This window comes from Prinia subflava, chromosome 1 (genome assembly GCF_021018805.1).
Source record: "Prinia subflava isolate CZ2003 ecotype Zambia chromosome 1, Cam_Psub_1.2, whole genome shotgun sequence".
In the NCBI taxonomy this organism is placed as follows: Eukaryota; Metazoa; Chordata; class Aves; order Passeriformes; family Cisticolidae; genus Prinia; species Prinia subflava.
In genome coordinates, this window is record NC_086247.1 from 36,048,724 (window position 1) to 36,076,291 (window position 27,568).

The following is a 27,568-nucleotide window of genomic DNA, read 5'->3' on the forward strand; positions in this document are numbered from 1 at the left end:
TGGAAAGTACATTATTTTTTACTTAGAATTACCCAATGCATTTGTCCTGGTGAAGTACAGCACTTGCACCAATACTGGTGTCTGGATAAAAGTGTGAAAATCAATGAAGTTTTATAATGAGACTCAAGGAAAAGGGAACAAAATTAAATTCCAAGTTTTCACTGTTATTACAGTAACTAAATAAAGACAGGTGATTTACCCATGACTCTTGCATCTCACTGTAATTGGCAATTGACTCAAGTTGCAGTGGCAAGGGCCGAAGTTCATTTTGTGCCAGATTTGTTTGTGTATGGGAACAACTCTGTGTGGGGTGACATATTCATGGGGCCAAAATCATCCTGTTTTTCTGTGTAGTACATTAAAAAAAGATGTGTGCCTCTGAATCAATTCTCCTACTTCTTCTACGAGCAAGGAGCCACGGTCTGAGGACAACCAAAGGGAAGGGAGGGTTCAGGGTGCTCAAATGCCTCACCTGTCTGTATGTGTGTAGGAGGGTGAGGCACTCTGCTTAAGTGAGCTTACACTCATGGGGTGAGTGAGATTTTCAGTTTTAGAGCTGTTGGAGGTTATTGACCCACTGACAGTTGCCAGACCTAAAATGAGGGAGATATATTTGTCATACAACCCTTGCACTCCAGATTGGCTTCCACCCCTGAGCCTTTAAAACTAAAAACACATAGTGATTTGTATCATTGATAAGAATTATGACCATTCTCACGCTAACTTCATGTCAAACATCCAAATGAGATTCAAAACCAAGCCTTGAAGGAGAGAGAACTACTGTGAACCTAAGACTAAAGGACAGGTACTTGAGAGGAAGATGAATAGTGCTTACCAAAAACACCTCTTCTTTTAAGAGGAAGATAGAAATTTTTGCACTCTTTTGCAAGACCAAAGACTGGAACTGCATAACAATAGCAGAAGCCTTTGGTAGCTCTAAATTGTGCCTATAGATTTGTGCTGCCTCTCCAATACACATTGCCCTATTTTGCAGTGATCATCTGCAGCTGCCCTGCTGCCCCTCTTCTTGCTCCTCCAACGCCTTTACCACAAGCACATTTCCTTGTTTTTCCCTGGGCTCTTGGGACTCTTTGAGGACCCAAGGCTAGCTGCTCCTTTCTAAGTCCTCTATTGTCTGCTACATACCAAACTCCTTCTCCTACAAGCCTTACAGATCTCTTTCTGCCTTTGTCTCTAGCTCTAAGGCTACTTATCTCATTCTTCCAAGTCCCTCTCCCTCTCTCTCTCCTGCATCTCTCCCTCTCCCTCTCTCTCTCTCAGGGCTTTCTTTCAGGCAGTTCTTTGCTTTAGGCCTCATTCTTGCACAGTGTGGTGTCTCTGCCTAATCAGCCGTGCAGCTCATTACATTCAGGAGCCCTTTGCTATCTGTTTGGGTTTTTATAAAGTCTCCTGTCACCATGGCATCTTACTGTATTCTCACTACTGTGTCCACTTGCTGTTTCTTGTATATTAATGCATACATGAATATTATAATATTTGGTACAAAAAAGCAAGAAGGTTTTGCTTGGGATGTTTGCTCTTCTAGACCCTTCTCTGTTTCTTGTGGCTGTGCAGATAAAGTTCTGCCATTCACGCATGCATTTTAAATGTTCATTAATGTCAGTTCTTCATTTTTATTCTCCTTGTCATCAACATTCATCTGTCCTCAGCCAGGAGTTAAGAGAGCATTTTAGAATGAAGGAGTTGTAAAACTATTATTATAGCAGCAGGCAGAATGGCAGCATAATTAATAAAGGGGCTCAAGCAAAATATTTAAAATAATTTTGGTTGGAAATTTCGGTCTTTGTTGTTTTGACAAAACACTCTACAGGAGTGCCACTTTACTTGGATTATTATTGCTTCTCATGTGGATTCATTTCTTCTCTACCCATCCCCTTGCCCTCCACCATTTGATTCCTTCCTGTCTGCTCTGCAACCGTGGCCAGTCTTCACCCCTGCTGGAGGTTGGACACTTGACCAGCATCATTAGGTCTGCTGCACTGAGTCAGCAGTTAAAGTCAGGGAAGGGGGGAAGCTCACATCTGGACAGCCTTCCCTTCTATGTGCATGTACATCTGCTTTACCAAATTCTGCCACCTCAGGAAGACCAAAAGGGAAAAGGTCTTTCTCTCTTTTTTCCTTCTTTTCCTTCTCTTACTCCCTCACCACGACTCAGAGCATCTGGCTTGTGAATAGTCTTTAGGCTGCCTCAAAATTTAGTTGTGTAGCAAGTGCCACTCAAAAAAGAATTGCTTCTTTGGCTTATGTCATTTCCAGGGGGGAGAGAAAAGATAATGATTAGCTTAGAAAGGGTCATGTTTCTGAAAGCATTAATACAACTTTTCACTAAAGGATCTTTAAATAATTTCTATGCAATTAACTAAGTCTCACAACACTGCCCCAGAACTGATGTTATTGTACAGATGGAGAAACTAAAGGAGATTAAGTGACTTATACATTGTTATGTAAATCTGTGACAGAGCCAGTCACAGAACCCAACAATTTTCTTTAAAGTCATGTGACATTGTATTTACATTTACAAATTTAACATTCTTCTCCAGGAGTCCATTCATAAAGTTCAGTTTAAGGTTTTTTACTAATCTTCTTGCAGTAATGGTTTTCCTGTTCATCATGGCACTTAAGCACATAGTTGTTTTCAAGCATAAAAATTAGCCTAGTTAAGGTATTTTTGTTCTAGTTATTCCACTAAAAGATTTGGTTTAAATGAAAATAGTCTGCCTTAAAAAAAATCAAAATTTTGCATGGAACTTTGATTTTAATAGATTTACATTCTCCAAGTAAAAAGCAAAGACATCTTTCAGAACTTATAAGCAGATATATTGATCTTTTTTCTCAGCACAAGACAGTCTATCTACTTAACTTTATTTTTCTTACTTTGGCCTTATGAACCAATAAAGAACAAAGAGCTCTATTCTGTTCTTTTAGCCAAAGGCCAAGAGACAACATTGTAGGGCTTACTGTGTATGAAGTGAAAAAAAAAATCACTTTTAATATGCCAAATGCTAAGTCAGTAACAACTGAGGGGATTGAACATCTTTCAGGAGAGTTGTTCAGCACCAAGCAGAATTAGAAATAAACCAGCATACGATGCTGTGCTTATTTGATACATTGTACTATTTGAAGTTTATTACCTAAGGTGCTTTGAATTTCATATTTAGCAAATTCTTGGATGTACAGTAAGGCAGCATGGTGCTTCTATGCATCCTTCTAAATATTTATTAAAAATGAATGCTCTTGCTCAGTTAATTAATTATTGACTATGTTTTTCACTTAACTCTCTTTATTTTGCCACTATACATACTTGTACAGTATTTGCTTTTTTCACTGTATCATGACACTGGTGACTCATACTCAGTTTGTGACCCATTATGTCTCCAAGCTTTTTTCTACACATCTGAAACCTAGTCTATTGCTTCCTATTTCCTATTCAGTTCATCATGTCTAAGAGCAGATTTATGTATTCCTGCTTACTGAGTTGTGCTTATTTTTTTCCAGCTGATTTCTTCAGATCAATTTAAGTTCTAATTCCATCTCTGGCATGCTTGCAGACACTCCCACAGTAGTGTTCCCTGTAAATTTAATAAGCAAACTGCTATATTATGCATATTCCAGATTAATAATGAAAATGTGGAGTAGTACCAAACTGGTAAGTACTCAAAAAAATTTTTATCCACAAAAAAATTTTTATTTTGCACATATCTGGAGTCAAAGAGTTTCATCTGGCTTCCTTATGAGATGCCTGTGTGAGGCAGCATTTTTTTCAGTCCAGAACAGTAATGTCTGCTGTTTCTCTTATATCCAGTACACCACCCAGTAGTGTATCACAGCTGAACTGGTGTGACATGGTTTGCCTTTGAAGCATGCTGACTGCTCACCTTTTCATATACTTTGAGGTGCCTATAAATAATTTGTTTAGTTATCTGAGACCATCTCTCACAGAGAAGTGAAGCTGGCTAGTGTACAGTACCTTGACTCTCTTTTTACCTTGTTATCATAGTCTTTACATATGCTCTTCTCAATTCTGAAATATCACCTCTGAAAACACTTCAGCGTTGCTTTAGCTACATGTATAGTAGGAATTTCACTAGACCCAGGCATTTGAAAATATATGCGTTATCTTTATACTTTTCTAAATGGTTGTCTTAACCTGCAATTTCATGACTTTCCTTGGTGTTAGTAGTACTAACTTCCCGACTGCTCACAGAATTTATGGTGTAGACATAAACAGAAATTAACTATGTATATTAGTTTCAGGTTTTCAATCTCTATGAAGTAATGGTCTTAATTTTGCTTGCCTTGCTCCTACTAAAACTGGTTCCTTTTCACCTTTCACGTATCTTGTAGAGAGTTTCTTGATTTGTCCCTTGACACTTCTGAATTTGTCTCAATGCCTTCTGCTATTTTTTCATATTCATCTGAACTACTGACTACATCAGTCATTTGAACTACTTCATACTTTCTAAATTATTTTAGACTATTACTAAAGAGCTGATAATTTTACAAGATTGGTCTCAGTACAGCTCCCACTCTTCCTCTGTATTGGAGTAATTAATATTAATTTTTTACAGGAATTTATTTCCTCACAGAATTTATTTACTTTGTTATCTGTAGTCCTCATCTTTCTCTGCGACTATTAAAGGCTCCCTGTTTTATATTACCTGTAATATAAAAGTATTGTATCTCCTTTCCTTAAAGACCTTGAACTCTTTCATTGCTTTCCCACTGTCACTTGACTTTCAGTCTCCACATTTGCAACTAGTCCTCTTTGAATGATCAGAACCAAATCCAGAGTGACCAATTCTCCAGATACCCTTTTTTATTGTCCTATAACTTGCATACAAAAAGATATGTGGAAGACACTTAGAAATTTCTGAACCACCAGAAGAACTGCTTGGCTTTTAAGAATGATTATACATTTGAAGGCCGCAAATTAACTCTCAGCTTGTCCTAAGGAAAGTCCAACAGTCAGCTGCCACCATGGCACTGGTCCCTCAAGAATCCTGCCATAACCTGAATTGTTGAGCTAGTGAATTTTTGAGCATCTGCACTTGATGATGTAGACCATAATGAAGATGAAATCAATATTGACATGTCCGTGGTCTATCATAGCCCCCCAAAATTTGCAAGAAATGAGGATCGTGTGAGGTTAGATATAAATTGATGGGGTTTGTGCTGATAATATAGTAAATATGACACAGATTTTTCTACCCTATTCAAGTAAAATAAAACAACCAATTTGCACTCCAGAGGCTAGCTGTAGTTGTGGTATGCTTAGCAGTCACTTTTACTTAGTGGCTAACATTTCTGTGTGTAGAGGCAGTGAGAAAGCAAGGCTTGGATAGATAAAAAGTAAACACCAGCAGGCTACTAAAGGTCTGTGCCCCAGCCTCCTGTTTGGTACAGTTTGGTAGCAGGTCAGATACCCTCAAAGTCATCTCTTTTGGGCATTAAATAAAGTTGATAATTTTGTGGTCTCACATGTCTGCATATTTACTTCAGGTTATAAGTACCTGAGGTACTTTTCTTAAGGACATTGCATAACAACTTCATTTTTCATGAGTAATTACATCTGCACAGTCATTACTTTTAATTTCATTACTTTTTCTTTCAACATTAGGGACCCAAAGTACCACTTACCAAATGAAACACCATTTTTCCATGTTCTCTGTGACACACTGAAGATAGAAAATTTTACTTGTATCTGCTCTTCTAGGAGACAAAATTATTGAACACTGCAGTCTTTCTCAAACTTTTTGTCCTAGTAGAGTAGAATTTTGGGGTTATAATAGTTCCAAGTAAAGACTAGTACAGTATCAGATTTACTTTTTAGAATTGAAGAAGCTATTACAATACTATGGTTCTGTAAGGCACTCTTATTCTTCCCAGCCTCACCAATAGCCTGTTAGGAATTAGGAAATTCAGTTTGGGAACTACAGCTTAGATGGAAAGGGAAGATTTTCAACGTAAGAGAAACACTTATCTTCTGACTGAGCAATAGGCATCATGGAAAATCTCTTCTTAAACTAGCTAATTCTATAGCTCACTTTCAATAGTGAGAAGGATTAACCCTGGGAAGAAGATCTTGCTGATGTCACCATGAATAGTGGTAGTACAAAAAGAATGGGATGTCAGTGCAGGAAAATTAAAGAAAATACTGATTCTGCATTGCATGGAAAGGCAGGGTACTATTCCAAGTTAAACTATAATTTATATTCCTCTCCAGAATGCCTAGCTCTTTTCCAGGGTCTGAATTCTGCTGTCTGTTAATTCTTGATAATTTTTTACCTTCTTGACAAGAAGTAGAATAGCTATCAAACTCCTATGTATTATGCATCTCAGCATTTTTAAATTCAAATCCAGATACTGTGTTCTGATTTTCTACTTTTGCTGTATAATTGGGTCATCAGGTTTTCCATTAAAATGCTTAACAGAATATTACAATTAAACTCCAAATCTATTACCTTTTGCCTGAGCGTGTTTATAATGCTCTTCTTTAGTATCTTGGATGAAAACATTTCTTTAAATAAAAGATTAATTAAAATAATAAGATACAGTTTCTATAGTAATTTACTAAAATATTTTTTAAAGCCATGAACACCATAAAATGAATTAAATTCATCCTGCTACATTTTAAGAAATATGAATTAATCCAAAATGGCTATATTATTACCACACTGTGAAATGGGTGCCCATATATTGTTCTCAGGTTGTAATCTGGTTTGGAGTTGACTGATCATTCTGATTAATCAACGGTTTGCTATTTTAAGTTTAAAAACTGGTTAGAATGCCATTGCAGGGTTTACATTATGACTAGCAGATATTTCTGTTACCTTACAGAGATGGTGTGTTAGCTGCTGTTGGAAATGTAGACTGTTAAAGACTTTTATTCTTAGAAGGGAGGAATGCTTAATTAAACAGCTTTGAAATTCACTGCCAAAGTCTGTCCTTTCCCACAAGAGGAATGTGTGGACATCTCAGTAGGATCCTGCCCTGGCCCCGCTTGAGTGCCCTGGAGCTGTCCTCAGAAAGGTGCTGGAAAAGGCAGAAGCAGATGGCCAGGTACACAATTATTTCAGCCTGGACTATAGCATAATAATCAGCCTACGTAAGGATGTCATTAAAGCTGAACTGAATTGGAGACCGTGAAACAACTTATGGGAAATCAAATTTCCATCAGTGTGTATTCTCATCTGAAAAAAAAGAGAGTTTACCAGGTGACAAATTTAAACAACAAATGATATACCACTCAAAAAACTTCAAGACAAAGTCAAAAACCATCCAGGTCAGAAAAGGCATGTAACCATTCTATGATGACTAAAGAAAAGCATGCATGTCATATCATTTATGTGAGTTTCAGCTGCTGCATTCTTACCTCTATAAATATTGCATAAGTAGAGATGTAAGCACATGCAAACATGCATATACATATGTATGTATACTGTATGTATGACACAGATACTCTATGCATCTGTGTCCAGGCACACGTGCACAAGTAGGTGGGAGAGGGAGGACTGAGTTGTAAGAGAAAAACACAGAAAGGCTCTTCACTTTGAGTTGCTTGTTCTTGGTAGAAACCATAGAAATAAATGGGAGGTCCATAGTTTTAGCAAGATAAAAAAATTGACTTTCAAATTTGTGGTAAAGAGCTGGGGCAATATTTTACAATCAGATTAAAAGACAGATACTTCATTGGCCCCAGAAGATTCCAAGGGAAGATGGGAAGTCATAAGCATTGCCTTAAAATGTGGATATTGAAATACACCAGAAAAAACTAGAAGTACCAAGCAGGACCCTTTTTGCCTGTAGGTTTTTCACATTAGGTATGCAGTTGTTGTTTTGTATTATATGCTATCTAAAACTCTACAAAAACCTTTTGCTGAAAAACAAACCACTGTTTTTATGCTTAAAACCAGAATTGCAAAATGTGATGTAAATAATTATTCATTTTATTTGACTTCAAGAAATCCTTTTCCTCCCTATCTTAAGGCCCTGTGAATATGTCCTATAAAGCTACAGTTTTGAAGAACTGAATACTGGGGGAAGAAACTCCTGGCATTAACTGACTGTGAATTAGGCTCATTGTCACTTAGAAAAAAAATACTTTGGAAATTTAATCCCTGATGTTCTCAGTATCCCAGTCTCAAAGAACATCTATGAAGTACACAAAATGGATTGACCTTGAAAACAGGAAATAAAGATGGGTGAATTTTACACAGTGGCATTGAATCCCTCTTGCTGTTCCAAGCCCGGCCATAATTGGAAAGCCATTCTGGCTCTTATAAACATTCAATCAGAGAATTCTGATAAGCTTTCTTAATTTACTGAGATCAAACCTTTTTTAAAAACTACAAACCTCAGGACAATGGTCTTGTGAAAATGCATGTTGCTTAATGCAGTGTTCTTGGCAACTTACATGCTAATTTACTTTTTCGTTAACATGTGAACTAAGAAGATAAAATAAAAAAGATTTGTCAAACCAGAGAGTTTGTTGAAGGAGACTGACTAATCACTCAAAGCTATCAGAACCAAAGTCAGAACTATAGAGAGCAGTTCTAGTCAGAATCAGAGCTATAGTCATCAAAAGATGTTTTCTGGACCTCAGAAACGGAGGCTATGCAGCAAAAATAGAGCTCATCACAGTTAAATGTCACCTTTTTACAACATCTACTACCTGATTCCGAATCAAAATATAGGCTTAAATATAGGCTGTTAATGGATAAATTCATTTTCCAGCAGCAAAACACTATCACAAAACCAAATTAATTACATTTTTTTAAATATAATTAAAGACATTAAAGTATATATCAATGGTGATTGAACCCTGATTCTTCTCAAAGCCTAGTTGCTCTTAAAGGATGACATGTCCAACCACAACCGTCAAAATAACAGCAATTGAAAATAGAGGTGTGACAGCAAAGCATGCTTCCATGAAATTCCTATGTTATTTGTGACAAAACCATATCCTAACTTTCCCTTAGTCCCCTCCACAATTTTCTCCTTTGCTGTAACACTCATGAGGAGAAGGTTGACAATTCATTCCTGCATTCAGTGTTTGCAACTGTGCACTGCAGTGTTCACTCCACTAAACTACAACAACATTTTTAAATCAAGCTGTCTTTAGGCAGTAGCATTAACTACATATTTTGTTTGCTGCCTTTTATCTTAAATTTCCACTCTTTTGTGCTCCGCAGCAGTCTGGGGAAGCACTAGTTCAGCCACCATCGTTATTATGTACTTTTATTTATTTATTCATATTTTATTTATTCATGATGTGTTTGAGCTACATTCCAATCAAAATTGTGAACTTGTCCAGAAGATGCAGCAGTCATGTCATTTTGTATCAACAGCTTCTCTTTTATTCCAATACCTCTCTGACCTTCAGCAATAGTGTCATGTGCTTCTATAATGGTTCTCATTGCCTCCTTTCTCAAGCACCACAGCTCCCTAGAGACTATCTGCATGGGAAGATAACTTTAGGAGCCTCTAGGGGTCTGCTTTCTGTTTGCTCCCATACTGGCTAAAAACCAGTAAAAATCCCATTTGTTCAAATCCTTTTTTTCCCCTTTCTTTTATTTTTTATTTTTTTAATTTAGGAGCACAGAGCAACAGAGCCTCTGCTTTAAGTTTCTCAGCAAAGCTACCGCCTAATTACTGCCTGCTGAGTAGTGCAGTTAAACACAATCAGTCACAAAGCCTTAAAGATACAATATCCTTTTTCATGAACTGTCTACTTGTCAATTTGAAGTCGCCCTCCTGCTTTAAATCAACCAACCACAGAGCTGTTGTGAACAGCAACTGATTTTCCATGCAGTGCCGCAAAACAAAATCACACCGTATCCTATTTTTAATGGCCACAGTTTTTCAACTGCATAACAAGAGGTAGCTGGCACTGCTGAGCTGAACCATATCAAAAATGGGTTCAAGTAGAAATAGCACAGAATCCTTGAAGCATACAAGTACAGACCCAATTACACATGCATTGTGATGCTCAAAGCCAATTACAGGCAAATAACAGTGAAGCATTGATTCCACCTTCGCAACTGCATTGTAGACATTCGTTGTTTTTATTTTTTGTATGTACAGGACACAATGAAATAATTTTTAAGGCTCAACTCCTAAACATTATTATATTAATCCGCTGTATATTTATGTACACGGGCTTTAACAAGCACCAGCCTTTGTCAAATTCACATTCATGTGGGCAAAGTGCAAGAACTTTATATTTCTGCAGGTATTTTTCTATTTGAACTTCACACATACAGGTATTAGGAACACATGCATGGACACAGCACATAGTTACACAGCACATAAGCTTTTAAAGACTTGGTAGAGTGGGCAATTTCTCACATGCTTGGGACATTGGGTAGTTACCAATGCTTGCAATCTGACCTGTACTCATCCATGCAGTTAAACTATAAACCTCTTGGTGATTGAAGTTTTTTTTTATTAACTTGGCAACAATTTTAAATATAGTGAGTGAAGAAAGTATGAAGTGTACCTAGATTGACAAACAACATGCAAAATCACATTTCCACTACAATTTCCATGCTTAAATCAATACCCTCAGTATTGCTATTATTTTCAAGTACACTCTTGGTTTTTACTCCATTCTAGTGATGTTGTGTACCAATGAAATGTCACAAGCATAAAAGAGTTTTTACACCTTTTAGCATTGGTCATCTTAATTTAAATGATCTGACCTACAATCTTTTTTTGTCTTTGCAAAATATATTTCTGTAACCATGTACTCTCACAACACTACCACAAGGCAGAGTAAGGAGATTGCCCCATATAATGGCAACATTTAGAACATTATCTCCACATCTGTAGTAGTGAGTGGGGCAGAGACAGGAGGAAATGGAGAGGGGAAATGTGGAACAGACATTCCACCATCAGATTGGATGGAATAAAATCTGTACCAGTGGTCCCAGCAGGAGCTACTGAAGTCCTCTCATACTTTATGTTATTTGCCCATAACCTCACAGAATCTGATTTCCTTCTAAGAAGAACCATATCCTTTAATTTATTAAATGTATAATGCCAGATTTAAAGACAGCAAATATTTTCTGCTTTAAAATACTGGGTTTTTTTATTCTCATGCACTGCAATATCCAACTGATTCTTTTAATCAATCTCAATCAATCTCAAAAAAAAAATCTCAAAATACTCAGCCTTGCCTACCCATTAATATAATTTTTTTGTTGGGTACTCTATTTGTTCAAAACATATTTTGTATTTAATATAACAACAAAGACTCATATAAAAATGTAAATCCCCCTATATTTCCAATAATTTATACTAGCAATAATGCATTGATTACAGATTACAGTTAAACTAACATTAACAGAAAATCTACTAATATGAGATATAAAATCCTGTGAAATTAGGAAGAAGACTTTCACAAAAAAGTCACACAATTTTGGTGTACATTAAAATACGTACATTAATTAATTATCAAAACTAAACTTTCCAATGACAAAAATATAATGAATCATTTAGCTTCCACAGAAGACCTTGATGGAAATACTTCTGATCTGTCACTAAATCTAGCTAAAAGTAAAAACTATGGATTTTATTGCCATATCATCAGTTGGAAAAGGTGATACAGATGTGAAAGCATGGATCTAATATTAAAATGTAGATACAGAAGACTACTGTTTTAGAGGAAAGGCTGGAAAACCAATGGGATTCCTTACACACTCACAGAAACACACTTGTAACAGCACTCTAAAAATTGCAGCAGTAAAAAGATTTCTATAAAGAACTCATAATAACCTGATTTTGTGGTTCTGAAATAAATAACTTTGATTGAAATATCCATTACTTTTAGAAAACATTTCAAATGACTGAAGGTAATGTTAATATTACACATCTTTCCAAGCAAGAATATATTCCATATTTGTTTAAACTTTCCTCCCCAAAATTTCTAACTTTGCAGAAGCTATAAAAAATGAAAGCAAAAAAAAATCAGTAACCATCAAGTATTAGTTTCTTAAAATTTTTCTAGGGTGGTTTTGGACATTCACAGGCCTACAGTAAAGGAAAGCAGCACAGCCAGAAGGCATTTCCCTACTACACTGAGCCAAAAAAGGCATCAGGCAGAATAAAGGGATAAAATGCATTGACCAATCTGTCTCAGTATGGAGTCAGTCTATATCACAGATTCATGGAATGGTTTGTGTGAAAAAGGCTTGTTGTGTGTGTGGCTCTATGCAGATATTTACTATATACAATAATGCTAGGTAGAAAAGTTATGCTGTATTGACATTTGAATAATATAGTAAATGTAGTTTTTAGCATTAAGTTTTAGTAATAAAAGAATTGTGTGTAAGATATTTTCTTTAGCTCAAGAAGAAAAAAAAAAAAAAAAAAAAAAAAAAAGGGAGAGGCCCAGAGGTGTTTCTCAACAGAGATAACAGTTACAACAAGAAGAAGAGAACCCCCCCTTAGGACTTTCAGAAGACAAGAGGCATATCTCCCTGCATCCACAGAAGCCACCTGGTCAACCCAGACTGAATCCACACGAACCACCTGGTCAAGCCCAACTCCTGGACGCCCAGGATTAGAAGGGGGACTCTGGGCAAACGGGTCTGTCTTAAGATAAAGATTGCATAATTTTGAAATTTTGGTCTTCAAAAAGGGGACATTCCTCCCGAAGGAGGCCCTTCTCCTTCACAGCCTTTGTCTGAGAGGGAGGGGGGACGGTAGACCCGGGCTACTTACTTTGCTCTTATCTGCCTCATTATTTGTCCTGTCTCTGAAAACTTTTTAAACTTTTATTATTGTATTAATTTTTTTGTAACCAATTTTTATTCTTTATTAAATTTTCATAAATTTCAAGAAGTGAGTTATTGGCATTTATCACAGTTTGGTTCAGAAGGAATCTTTAAAAACCTTCAGTCCAACACCCATGCAATGAGCATGACATCATTAACTAAACCAGATTGCTCAGAAGCCCATCCAACCTGACTTTGAATGCTTCCAGGGATGGGACAATATGATTTTAGGTGGTGTATTTCAGAGACCAGGACAATTATGGAAGAAGGAAATAGCTCAATAATTTGGACCATCCATTGTTTTCTGCATAGGATACCACTTTGGAGGTCCTCTACTTTGGCTACTTTGGATAACCATGGGGTTCACACTAAAAGTTGAGAACAGTCATAGGTCTCAAGAGCAAATTTAACAACCAGGAAGAACTCTTGAGATGTTTCAGTTTCCTTCAAACCATAGCTGTGATGACTAATAAAGTCACTGTACTCCAATTTGGAAGAAAAACTATCCAGAATTATCCATTTAGAAGTTACCTAAGGATCCCAGTAGCCTATATGAGCATGACAGTTTGATAGAATCATTAATTCTCTTAATTACAACCTGCATTCCTAAAACAAGGCAATGAAAAGACAGTTATTTCAATTTATATGAAAACTCAAGATTTTGCATTATTTTACTGTCACTTGGGACAAAAAACAATGGAAGGCTAGCACAAATGTAAAAATTTGCAGAATACCAAATTTATGGGGCAAAATATTTTTCAGATTTACTTTTGAAGTTACATTATACTATTTATGAAGGATGAGAGATGCAGCTCAAGGCAATGAAGCTTTCTTACATTTCTTGCAAAAACTAAAAGTGTCTTTTTGAACTATGAGGGTATGAGAGGGACCATGTGATAGAGAGGTTTCAGCAGCAGACAAAGTAATTTCTAATAAAATATTAGTGAAAGTATTAGTGAGACAATATAATAAAAGAAATAGGGCCAGAACCTTTCCCAGAAATGACAACAAGAAAAGGAGAAAAAAAAAGGAAAAGAGAAAAGAAAAGGAAAAAAAAGGAAAGGAAAGGAAAGGAAAGGAAAGGAAAGGAAAGGAAAGGAAAGGAAAGGAAAGGAAAGGAAAGGAAAGGAAAGGAAAGGAAAGGAAAGGAAGGGAAAGGAAAGGAAAGGAAAGGAAAGGAAAGGAAAGGAAAGGAAAGGAAAGGAAAGGAGGAAAGGAAAGGAAAGGAAAGGAAAGGAAAGGAAAGGAAAAGGAAAGGAAAGGAAAGGAAAGGAAAGGAAAGGAAAGGAAAGGAAAGGAAAGGAAAGGAAAGGAAAGGAAAGGAAAGGAAAGGAAAGGAAAGGAAAAGGAAAGGAAAGGAAAGGAAAGGAAAGGAAAGGAAAGGAAAGGAAAGGAAAGGAAAGGAAAGGAAAGGAAAGAAAAGAAAAGAAAAGAAACTTCATACTTTGTACAAGAAACCACAGTGATTCCCTAAAAAAAACATATTTAAAAGTTTAGAGAGAAAAGAAGATTACCAAGCTCTTTCCTTGCCTAAAATTTATTTTTCAATCATGCAAGACACTGAGCAATTTTTTTGTTATCTGTAAAAGCACTTAAGCTGGAACTTAACCTGAAGCATGTGAGAACTGCTACAGAAATCAATAAGATATAACTGTTTAAGTGCTTGAAGGTAAGTAACTACTAATGTGAATTGCTAAATGGTTCTCAGATTTTTTGATGAATAAAATTTCTATGTTATAACTGAAAAAGTCTTTTTAAAGCACTACCTTGCAGTTATAAAAACAATGGCTACAGATCAAAATAAATGAATACTTGTCTGTTAGCTGTCAGAGGACCCTGCTCTCCCTTGGAAGTGCTATCTGGTGGGCCCATGGATTGAATCCTGATGTTAGGGAGACCTTGGATGAGTCCTGAGACCCTGAAATATGCCTGTGAAATCATTAACCTCCAATCATGTAATGATACGTCTGTAATAGGAACGATGAGTCAGATTTACTTTTGAAATAGTAAAGACAATAAAAGTCTAATAGCTGAGTTCAAAGATTCAGAAGCATTATTTCTCCTGATCTTAATTTACAGCATCTTCTGGAAATGAGATTGAAAGGTAGCTGCTCATTTCCTCATTCATGCTATGATCATCCTGGAGCTCGATGGTTGTTTACAGCGCATTTACTCATTTACATACCATGAAGGAAAAATACGTAATATGGTGGTAATAATTAGCTTTGACTGCAGGCAAACTTCTGAATAAAAGGCTGCATTCATGGTATTAAATAAATGAGGGGAGCTGTGACCTTTTTACAACTTACTGGGAAAATTTTAGCCTTCACAAACAGTTATAGCTATTAAGGAAATATTGCTCATATAATCACTTTTTTCTTCTTATTGTGGGTGTTAGTGCTACTATTTAATTTTTATACAAAGCAGCATATTGCTAAGAACATCAAAGAGGACAACGCATATTCAGATGAGTATGATTAGTGTCATTATCTTAACGACCTGCTTACAAGATTCAGAGAGTTAAAATCAAAGGAAAAATAAAGTCAGCAATTGTGTGTTTGGGCTTGGCTTATTTTTTCATTAATAAAAGGGATTTTTGCTTGAAATCATTGATAAATTAATGAATATATCTGCAGATAAATATTTATTTTACTTTGAGATTATAAAATTAGAACATCCTAAAAATCAGATGATTCTATTTTCTGCAGCTGAACCATTCTTGATAGGAATGCCTTCATTTCATTTAAACTTAAAGGCCAAATAGGGTAATATTGTGGACTAGTTTTTTTTAAGCAATAAGTTTACTTAGGTAGGTAAAAACGTGTGACTTGCCATTCTGGGTAAGAATAAGTTCCACCTGTTATAGAATACGATTTCGAAATACTTTGTACTTCAGAGGGAGTTTTAAAAATTCTGCAGCAGGCTCATAAAAGTTATCTGCCTCGTACCCTAAGTCTCTTCCTAATTAATAACAGAATCAAGACTGCTTTTATCTCAAAGTGTAAAGTTTAACACTCATTATATCACAAGCTTATAGCTAATTAGATTGACACCGGACTGCTCTACTTAGAAAGTTTGATTCCTTTCTTAATTTAGGTGAATTCTTGATCTTTGTAACATCTAGTGGCAATGGTTTCAGAGCATCCACATGGTAAAAAAAAAAAAAAAAAAAAAAAAAAAAAAAAAAAGGAAATAATTTTAACCTTATTGAATGTTTACTTGTATTAGAATAAAAACAATGAATTCACATTGTACCTCCTCTACACGTCTGTTTTTTTATTCAGTGATTTCATGTGTTTCAGGCTTACAAATCCATCTATTAGCATCTTTGCTACATCAATGCTACAGGAAATTCTAGGTCTGAAACTGCAACACCTTTTTCTGTGGCATTAGTTGTTATGAATGGATGTGAGAGCTTGAATATTTAGCAGTATACTCCTGTCTCTTTAGAGTAAATAAAGAGTACATGTCTCTTTATTCTGGTTTTATAACATTAAGAACCCTTTGTAATTAATTTCCACAGACAGAGTTAAGAGTTTCTTACATAAGGAAACTTCTCACTGCTGTTGTTTTCAGTCCAACAAACAAGAATACAGAAATGCTATGTAAGAGAAGCAGAAAGAAAAATAAAACTACCAGAGCATTAAACTGTGGACTGCATTTATGCAGATAATCAAAACTGATGTGGAAGTTCCAAGGCTGAAGATAACTCATACCCTGTTTCATGCACTACTTAGTGGCTCATATAAACAGGCCTCTTCAACTGCAATAATGTTGTCAGTTCAGAAACAATTAATAACATTGGCATCCCTTTTCTTGGTCACAACCTGACAGATTAAGGTGGATATAAACCAGAAATGTTCACAATGTGGCTAAAGGATATTCACAGCTGTGATGAATGCTTGGGCTGCTATTACTGAATAAAGGGTGCTTTCTTTCTAGAGAATATCAGTTCCAGGGCAATAAACCCAGGCTTTCATGAGTTCAATATTCTTTAATGATTTTTTAAAATAATGATCTGAAATTGAAAACAAAAATGGAATGTATTGAATTAATACCATAGTTACAACAGGCTATTTGCTGTGGGCAGGAGTATTAGGAAAAAAATGAAAGCTGAACTCTTAGGGTCACTTCAGATGAGAATATATATATTAATAAATGCATTTTTATACATGTGATTTCATACAAAAGAAATAAAAACAAATTCTCTTGCAGAAAAATCTGATATTTTCTCTAAACATTTCAACTCAAAGAATATTTTACAGGTTTTGCATATGAACCAAAACTGGAAAGCTCTTTCCAGAAGCTTTCAGGTCTCTTTACTGGCACTGAAATTGCAGTTCCAAACCTAGAATTCAGAGTGGCTACATGTCACTGAATTTTTGATGTGCTGATATCAGACTGGCCCTATTTTGAGAAGGATGTCTTTTTGTGCAAGTTTTGAGATAAAACATATGCAGATAAGCCCTTTTGGAAGATGTTTTCAGTGGTGGAGTGATCAGTCAACATTCATTTTGTGGCTGGTTACAGTACTAATTTCTGCATTAAGACCAAATTCTTGTTTAAATCCAGTGTTTTAGGCAGCATTCATGCACTGATTCACTGAATCCTAAATGAAAGGCTAATTTGAAAGCAAATGATAAATCTTCATAAATTCACTCTTATTCTGGATTCTCATCCTACATTCCCTACCAAATCTTTTCTGGGGTTTTATGGCTTCCTGTTTGTTTAAAAACATTTCTATACAGAATGTTACAATTTTCTGTTGAATGGAGAACATCTTTAAGTCTTCATTCTTACTGATGGTGGTAGCTATCATTCCCTCCCTGTATCACAAAGTGAGAAAATGGTTTTGGATTTAGAATGTCAGGGAAAAATAAAATAATTAACTTTCAGTTTATATCCTAACATACATTACCAGTTTATAATTCCAGCTATTTTGGTGGAGTAAACTCATCTTTCTTTTACTTCCTGAGGCTGAATATCCCCAAAACAACTACTTAAACCTCTCTCTGAAGGATGATGTGCACCGCTCCATTTATGAATCATCTTTATTATCTCTGCTTAATGGGTTTGAGGGTGCCTTGGATTCTCTTATATTGCTTTAAATCCTGTCCGTTCTCTTTTCAGACCCAGCAGTGATAAACAGCTAGAGGCAATAATTGGATATTCAGTCTTTTCATATGCCCTTCCTAACCTTCACATTCCATGGACAGGCTGCATGCCCTGCAAATTGCAGCCAAGTGGATGCAGTCAAACCAACAGGCAGCAGACATGTAACTTCCCCAGCAGCACCCTGCCAAACGAGGGCTGCTCCTTCTCCCAGCAGAGAGAAGTCTCATGCAGTCTCTTCTATTTACTGTTCTTTGTTCCGTTAAAGGTCATTTCTTTTTACACATGATTTGTTATTCCCCTCTGCATAGAGAGTGTTTCCTTTAGAAATGACCTATTTATAATCATAATAATGCATTCCACTTCCATATCATTGTCCAATAACGGGATGCTTTGGGCTTTAACAGCACTGCTTCTTCCACTTCCCATCCAGCAACTATTGAGGCGTGTCCTTAGATTAAACTATAACATATACTCCTCTTTAATACCCTGTTGTTTGACCAGCTTTAGATAAACTGCATGAATTACCTGATTGCTTATATATTCAAGGATAATCTCATGAAGTCTATGCTTTCTCAGAGTGGAGTGCAGTATCTGCCAGGAAATATAAACCATGGAAATATATTGACTAGATAACATCCTGATTCCCAGACGTTGTATTTAAATTTTCTTCTAAACAGCAAAAATGCAGTTTGAGAAGAATCCTGGAAATTTCAGCAACTGAAAAGGTGTCAGGGGAATTGTTCTTCAAAATTTTTTCTGAAAAGATGGGAAAAATATTTTCCAAAATATTATGGATCCAAAAAATCTCTCTGTACATGCTAGTATGGTATCTAAAGTACTGACTATTATATGAGGTAATCTTCTATCTTTTTTGGGTAAGATAGAATATTGTGGTGGTTTCTTTTTATTTTTCTTTCCAAACCCACTTTTTTTTATTTTAATACTTTCAGACAGGGGTAGAAATGAAGCCATTGCTCTTGGCAGAGAAAGGAGGAAAAGAGAGGCTATTTAGAGGACACTAAAGGGGTACTAAGAAATACTAAGACTTCTAGGATGTTTTTTCAGAACACAAGTTTTAAACACATGAGAGTACCAAGATCGGTCACTTGGAAAGAGCTGGTTTTTTGTTTGTACTGTCAGTTTGTAACAAACATGTAAAAAACACCAAAGGCAAATGTTTCTCTCTTTTCATCTATTTTTGAAGAGGAATCAATACATTATACAAGATTTTTATTAGTGTCTTATTGAGCTAACTGTATTATAAATTACCAAAAGAAACAATATTCAAATTACAAAAGAAATTTCTTTGTTCATCATCTTTTTGGCATATTTTCCCACTAGATTTAATTTTATCATTATTGAAATGCTTTTACCTTCTGCAGACTCTTTTTATATCTAGTTGATTATGTATAAGCAGCTAAAAAACCCAAACAAACAAGCAAACAAACAAAAATAAAAGGGTTTTTGAGATGGAAATATTTTAGGAAGAGCCCACAGGAAGAAAGAATCATTAATATATATTTTACAAAAGTATCATTTGGAATCTAACAAAGATACTTGAGCAAAAAATTGGATGCAAAATGTTTTTAAATAGTGAAGAATGTGGACCCTTCAAACTCTGTGTCCATTCTTCGCATATATAGCTAATATATATACCCCATCTGCAGTATAAAAAACAGATTGTGTACTAATAATTTCAGAATACTCTATTCTTCTGCACCTTAAGGGTGAATAGGCTACTAAAGCAGAAAGGAATTAGTTTATAAAGTGTCAAGTATTTCCCTCTCCTTGAACATAAAATCCACAAACAAGATCTTTAGGGCAAGCATAAAGTTCTCTATTTGTGCATCTTGTACAGCTTGTTGGTTCATGATAAAATATTTTCTGAAAATTACTCCAGTTTTAAATGTGCCTATAAACACTTCTATGCTATGATGATTTTCTTTAGAGTTGGGATATCCTTTGCATTACTAAATACATAATTATGAGTGTTGGGTTTGCGATCTTCTCAATTCCCAACATCTAAAACCTTCAGTCTCAACCGTTACTTTCTTTTCATAAAAAATATTATCTATTCCATTCCCAGTTTCTGTGTTTGTTTCTTTTCTTCCTGACAGTACTTCTCTTGTACATGATTCAAAGGTTAATCTCTTTTAGTAAATAGTCCACTGTTTTGCAAATTCTGCTTCCAATTTTTATTTCCTTTACATATTTGGATGAAGGGTCCTTATACTTCTCTTGTATGGCCCAGAAGAACGAGAATTGTTTATATTCTTTCTTCTCGATCTCCCATAGTGAGGCTGTAGAAAGACCTGGACCCAGAAACACAATCCTTCTCTACTCCCTAGAAGTTTTCACAAGTGAAGAATGAGAATAGATTTGTCATCTTTATATTGAGCCTATTTTCCTCGTCCTCTGGAGCATGTCGTCAAATCATATGCTTCCATTTTGGGACATGGAAAAAGGCTTTTCTAGTTTGAGCTGCAATCAAAACCTGCAGCTTTCTGAATTTCTGAGGAACCCATTACCTTAACACTTGCCTTTCTCCAAGCTGTCTCCTGGCTCTTGGGCTGTTCAGCATCCTTCTTTCCTTTCCATTCATCAGCTTCTGGGGTGCAAAATCTGTAGTCAGAGGTCTCCACATTCACTCTCTTTGTGTTCTCCTCTCAACTACTATCCACCCTATTTAGAGAAGGCAAACCCTATAGAATTTTAGAATCTATAACTGAGGCCTATGTTGAAAATAAAAGTTTAAAAAGTTCTTATATTTCACTAGAATGAGCTAACAAGATATTAACACAGAATCAACAGTGGAACACCTGCAGTTTTCAGAAGATATTTATCACCTAACCAAAAGAAGAAGAAGGAAATAAGTTCATTCCCAGAGGAATTGAAACTTTGTGGTGTTGGGAAGAAAGTGTTTGAAAACATTAATTGCATTATTATTTTAATTTTTGTGAACTGAGGTTTCTGAACACTAATGACTTATTAATTTGGCTATGTCCCTTACAACAAGTTTAAAGTAGAATGCTCTAGAAGCATCATACCAGAAGTTTGAAGTCTCCCATTGCATGTTTTAGAGGTAATTACAGTATGTGATATATTTATAGATTTTTATGGGACATTGGCATAAAAATTATGAGCAAAAAGGAGATGAAGGATTAAATGTTTTGCTATCACTAAGACATAATTACCATGTATAGAGGAAGCAAGACATGTCCCACATGGTTGTCCTAAATACAAGGAGCTCATAGAAACACTGTTTTCTTCTACACTTGTGATAAAATATTTTGCATTTTGAAATCAGAAACAAAGAAGAAATATCATTATAAAATTACTGAAGTGCCCAAAGTAAAATTTTTTTGGTCTCTGTACGTCTTGAATAGCATGATGAGAAATCAATAGAAGTTATATATAATGCAAAACCAAACTCAAAATGCTTCCACTTCCTACAAATCTTGCTACAACTATTATTGTGCTTTGGCTTAGGAAATATAGATAAGTTATCTGATTTTCCTCCAGAACACATTGATTTCTCTTAAAGCTGTCTTCTAAAAGATGCAAAAAACTTTCCAGCCAGTCATGCTTCAAAAACTCTTATTAAAAGCTATGATTTCAATCACACTGTTAGTCAGCCTTGTCTTTCAGAAAAGGAGCAAATGCCAAATAAGTCCACTTGCTTACTTACTTGAAGGGAAAAGGGGCAAAGCAGAAGAAAAATATGTTAGTCCCTAACTAAGGAGAAGAATGCTAACAGCTAATTGGTCACAGGTTGCTGGATGCATTTATTTGCCTAATAATGATCTTTATTTCATAATCTGTTTTGGCTCTAAAATACAGGACAGAAAAAAACCCCAGATAACAAGGATTTCTTTGTGACAAAAAAATTCATACTTGTGACAAAAAATTCATATATACTTCTTTCATTTTATTGGTGTTTGTCTTGTTTCCATTTTCTTTATCTTCTGGCTTACTTTGTCTGGGAAAATGTCAGCAACTTCAAAAAAATTACTTAAGGACAGCTGCACTTCCCAAGATACTGAAGTTCCATCTTAGGACATCTTATGATAAGAACTGGAATCCTTTTCCTTGTGCTTCCTAGACAACAGGAATTGTAGGAAGCTCTTTTTACTCCTTTCCTCACTACCTTCAAGTTCTGTTGACATTTCAAGCTCTTAGAAACAAAGGCAGCACTCTACTCATTGTTCTACCTAATAGCTGAAAAAAAAAGTTCCCATACTGGCCATCAGTCCAGTGGGAATTTATTTTGCTTTCTAAGGTAAGGAGCTCCTACTGATTCCATTGACAATGTAAGAAGGAATTTCTTGTGGAACAATTTGGAAGACCCATTTGTTTTGCAAGGAAAAACTCAATGATCCCAAAGGTCTTTTCCAGCATAGTTTATTCTGTGAAAACCTTGCTACTTCTATCCGTCCTAAAAGCTTTTAAGCATACTGCATGTAGAATTATTGCTCTGTGCAGGTACAAGACACAGTTCTACATGTGAGGTACAATTTGACACAAGCAGTGATGATGACTTCATGCTCAACCTTCATCACAGGTCTTCCCCAAAATACTTCCAGTTATGTAAGTAAACTCAAAGTTGATGGGAATGCTTCAAAAAATCAAGAAAGTGAGGAAATGTACAGCCAAAAAAATTTGTAAGGCTGCACAAATAAACCAGAGCTGTAAACCTAACTCTTTTGTTGGCTTTTAGCACATTGATTATTTAACAGGGCTTTGAAACAAATGCTTCTGTTGATGTCTAAACAATTAAATAGTTTTGAAACTTTTCCACCTTCCTCATACAATCTAGGCTTCTCAGCTGCCTGTCTGAGGCCCATGAGCTATTTTAAGAGTGTAATTCACTTAGAGTGTTCTATGTGTTAGCAGAATGATGCATATTACTTTTGTAATTAATTCTGAGCTGGCAAAATAGTTAGAAAAAGTATCTCATAAAAAAGATTATAATTGCAAGATCTTAAAGAAGGACATAAGGATCCTTTGCAAGATTTTTAACTTCTGAACTAAAAATGCAGTTAGGCTTTTGTCCTATTTTTACCCTCAAATGACACTGAAAATTTTTTATTAATAAAAAATAAGAGATTTCACAGACATAATATCACAGAGCTTTTATTTAAGAAATGACCCTTTATTATACAATACATTCCCTTTCAGTGCTACATAGATACATAATTATCAGGGATTTACCTGAAAAGAATAGTCTTGGAAGGTAAGTATTTTTTAATTGATGGTACTTTTAAAGGAATGCAATGTTTTAAATTAAATTATGTTAAATGCTTTTGTGTTTACTCTGCATTAAACCCTATTTTATTTATTGTCATCTTCCCAGCATGGTCTCATCATGGTTGAAGAGGGCTGCTAATGCTATTTATATTATGCTGCACTGTCCTCTAATTGACCTTGTTTGTGCAACGGAATGGCTGCTTTTCTCAAGCTGCCAGCTCTTTATTGCTGCATTTTGACCATGCACTAGTGGCTCTTTGTGCTGCTTTTGAGTTCAAGAATCAATACTGCATTCCCCACAGCCAATAAAGGAAGCTGACAGCATGAATTAACTGAGTGTAGCCAGTTGCATGGAGGGCCATTGTCTTTAAGGAAAATCCGGACGATTACAAGCCTCCATTGCTTAGTGGAGATTTTAATGCAAAGCGCGAGGTTGCTGTAATTTAATTTTGGCCTGCTGCTCTGACACACTCCCCTTTTCTATTGCTTCATGGAGTCCAAGCTATTAATGGCTGCAGACCAAAACACATAGGGAGACAAAGGCAAATAGTCACAGTCACACAGTAGCAGCAGTTACTTCTGATTTAACAGCAATTTTTCATTTGCATTTAGTGGAATTGACAGAAACTCTTTTTTTTTTCCCTTCTCAGACTTTCCTCTGTTGAATTCATACATATAAAACAAGCCAAATGAAAGCAAAACATCCAAATAACAGAACCACAATGTGGTGGCATGTCTTGAACTGACACCTAAAGGAAGTTTGCACATGGGGCAAAACTGAAAATGTATGGGGGCTCAAAACTGAAATGCCCAGGGCTCTCTCCCCTCTAGCTTTGCTGAATCCTCTAGTAAGGGATGCTGCCAAGCCTCAGCTGCTGCAAAGTGTTGCAAAGAAGTATGTATAAAAAAAGGACATTAAGGAAATGTAAAGTTAACAAAAGGACTTCTGCTGCAAAGAGCAGAAATGAAATTACTTTTTTATTTTAAAAAGAGTAATGGCTTTTATTCAAGATACTTTGATATTGAAAACTGTAGCTCCTTATGACAGATAGTATTGTTGATTCAAATGGATTCAAGCTCAGTTATTCAAAAGGACTATGTGTTATGTACAAACCATTTAACTCAAGCTTTTAACTTTTCTCTGTTGACAGTAGTGTGAGAGATTGTCTGGGAGGTAATCTTTCTAAAGCAATGCCTGAGAAGTTTTATCCACTTATGACTTCTATAAAAAAAATCCAAAGCTCGTGATTCCTACTGCCTGTTTACCTGCCATATAAATGTCTCAGGAATTTAACTGAGATAAAAAGTTGAGGCTAAGCTTAATTTAAAGTATATTTCTTCTAGACATGGGTCATGGAAAAAAACCACAATGCTTTTATCTCTTCTGCCATTGACCATCTTGACCATCAGAGAGTTATTCACCTTCTTCTACAGCCAGTGTACTGCAAGGAAGCATTTCAGGAGATGAACCACCCCACCCCAAAGTAGCAGTTAAAGACAGCTGACAGACTGTGATCAGGAGATATCTATTAGCTAAGTTAACCTCTAGAATGGCAAAACAGAGTTAAACCCCAGACTAGCTTTTTTTTAAATTATGCAGTTTGATAAAGGGAATGGAGAAAATAATAGTCAGGAGCCTGACTAGGTACTTCTTTATTCTTACTGACACTACTTCAAAGATGTGAGAACAGAACTACACACAAATTATGTAGGGGTGCGTAAGAGGTGTTGGAGCTTACAAAAGCCATATTTTTTGCCAAAATGCAAAACCCCAGGGGACTTATTCCATCAGCAAAGCCAAGAGATGGGAACTTACAACTACCCTGAAAAGAAGAAAGTTATTCTCTTTATCCTGGAGATGGGAGCTAAGAGTTGATCTTACATTTTAGGAGATACTCATTACTCAGAGTAATTTTCCCTGAACCCTCATATTTAAGGGTCTTTGACTAACTACTCTTTAACTCTTCAATGACCTCACCTTGCAGTCATGTGCCACAGCTCTTCCTCTCTGAAAACACACATAAATTTACCTTTCAAGAGATCTTTCCTGATAGACCACATTTTGGACATATTCACAGAGCAAGGCATAAATAATCCTAAAATTTTACCTAATGTGGAAAGTTCAAGAATTACCAACTGTGAACTCAATTTTTCCAAAGTATAAACATCTTATATAGCTTATTATAAAGAAGAAAACTAACAACAACAACATAAACAAGGTAAAAGTAGTTTGGAATGACCCACAGGTGATCATTATCCCTTGTATGGCAAAATGACGAAACTGAAAATCAATGAATCTATGAAAGAAAGGATCAATAGATGTAAGCAATAGTTAAGCCGTACCGTATGGGAAAGTACCAAGGTGACAACAAATATAATCTAGGCAGACAATCTGACACATGGGGGGAACTCAATTTTGTATGTAACGTGGGGTTGACCTGGGTCCAGCCAGCAATAACCAAAATGATATGACTGACACCAGAAGGATCAGATGTGGCGCCTGAACGAGTTTTTAAATGCTTCAGTTGCTTGCTGAGAAGGCATGTTGAACTGCCAGCCAAGTTCAGCACTAAGGTACCCAAATACATCTCCAGTGGACCAAAACCAAAGCTACTTGTATTTATTATTGGAAGGCAGAACATGGCACCAGCTGTTGAAAAATATGATCAGTGACAAATGATCAAAAGTTACCCCTATTCACGGAAGGTTATTTTTCCCGGCTAACTTATTAATAAACTTGAAAATATATTTCAGACCTCTTAAAAATGTTGACAGCTAGGAAGTTTGGAATCATTAGCAAGACCCAGTTTTCAGGTAGAAACAAGGGCAGAGCACACCTAGCTTGACATTGAAAATAATATATTATTAGGATTGAACCAGAAAATGATATGGAACTAAGGTAAACTGAATTTACATTCTTCAGTTCAAAAGAATAGTTGCTTTGATATCACTGTGGTATATTTACAGTACATACACATGTTGCTGGGAATAAATGTTTATTAAAATTGTACTTATCTCTCTCTTTTTTTTTTTTTTCTGTGTGCTTTTTCCCACAGTCAGGTTTTTAGTAATGAAGCTATTCCAAGTGCACTTTGTGTATAAAAATACTGTTGAGATTTCAAAGGGAAAAATGAACATGGAATTTGGCAAAACAGCAGTTTTATAAATGCCAGTAGTCATCACTAAATTCTGTACATTTGTAGCAGGACACAGTCATTTCTCTTTCTGCCACTAATGAGAATTTAATCAATGATTATATTTGCATGCATCACAGAATATACAGTAACTCAAGAGATGTTCATTTTTAAATCACAAGCAAATTAAAACCTACGTTTTGCAGATGTGTTTATTTGTTACTTCTTGAAACCTTTGAAGCTAATACCAGCTAATGAGGCTAAAAAGGTATTGCTTCTGCTATTATTTTGACCTTTTTACCTATCTTACAAACACTGCTTTTGCTTGGCTATGCTAGATAAAGTACAAATAGGCAGAAACCGGTCCCACCTCAGATGCTGTGCCATTTCAGTGAGTACAAATAACACTTACTAGAAAGCTGGAAAAGAATATTGGTACATAATTACTAGACAATCACAAAATTTTTAAATTGCCAAGAGTACCAAGAGTCGTTGTCTATCCCTCAAAACTACATAATACGTCTAATTTTTGGGAATCAATGCAGCTCAGTTTTGTGAAACCTGAAAGAAGTGTGGCAAGCTTATCGTACCCCTGAAGGGGTCCATTCCCTCAATAAGAGACTGCCTAGAAAAAATATTTTAGATTTTTTTGATTAAGCTTTTACGTGTCTATCTTCAGAGCCCAGCAACTGAACTTTGTTATCTGACCTAGTTCTAATAACTGTATTCATCTTTTATCATTAATATTATTATTCATATTGTTTACTACTACTACTATTAGCATTATTATTTCTATTATTATTATTATTGTAATAGTAGAAATTCTGGAACCTTCTCCCGAGCAAAAGCTAAGGCATTATCCCTATCAATATACAGATAAAAGTGATTTTTTATTTAATGACTTCTCTGTCAAGGTAGATGGGAAGAGCATGTTATGCGTATCAAATGGTCTGTTTTCTTAAAATAATTTATAGGCTGTATAAAAAGGTTACTCACTTCACTTGCTACCAAAATGGATATGCAAGGTAGCCATATGGTGTGAGTAATACTTTTAGAACCATTTTTAGGAAGGGAAAAGAAGAATATCTTATCACATAAAAGCCATGGAGAGTTTAGGAAGAGAGAATATGATCAACTCATTTAGAATTTGGAGAGCATATTAGGGTTAACACCTCTAGTGATAACTGCCACTTGAGCTTTCATAATCAAATGCTTCAATTTTAGGTCTCATCTGAAAGGCAGATCACATAGAGAATAGTCTGAAACTCTTTAATT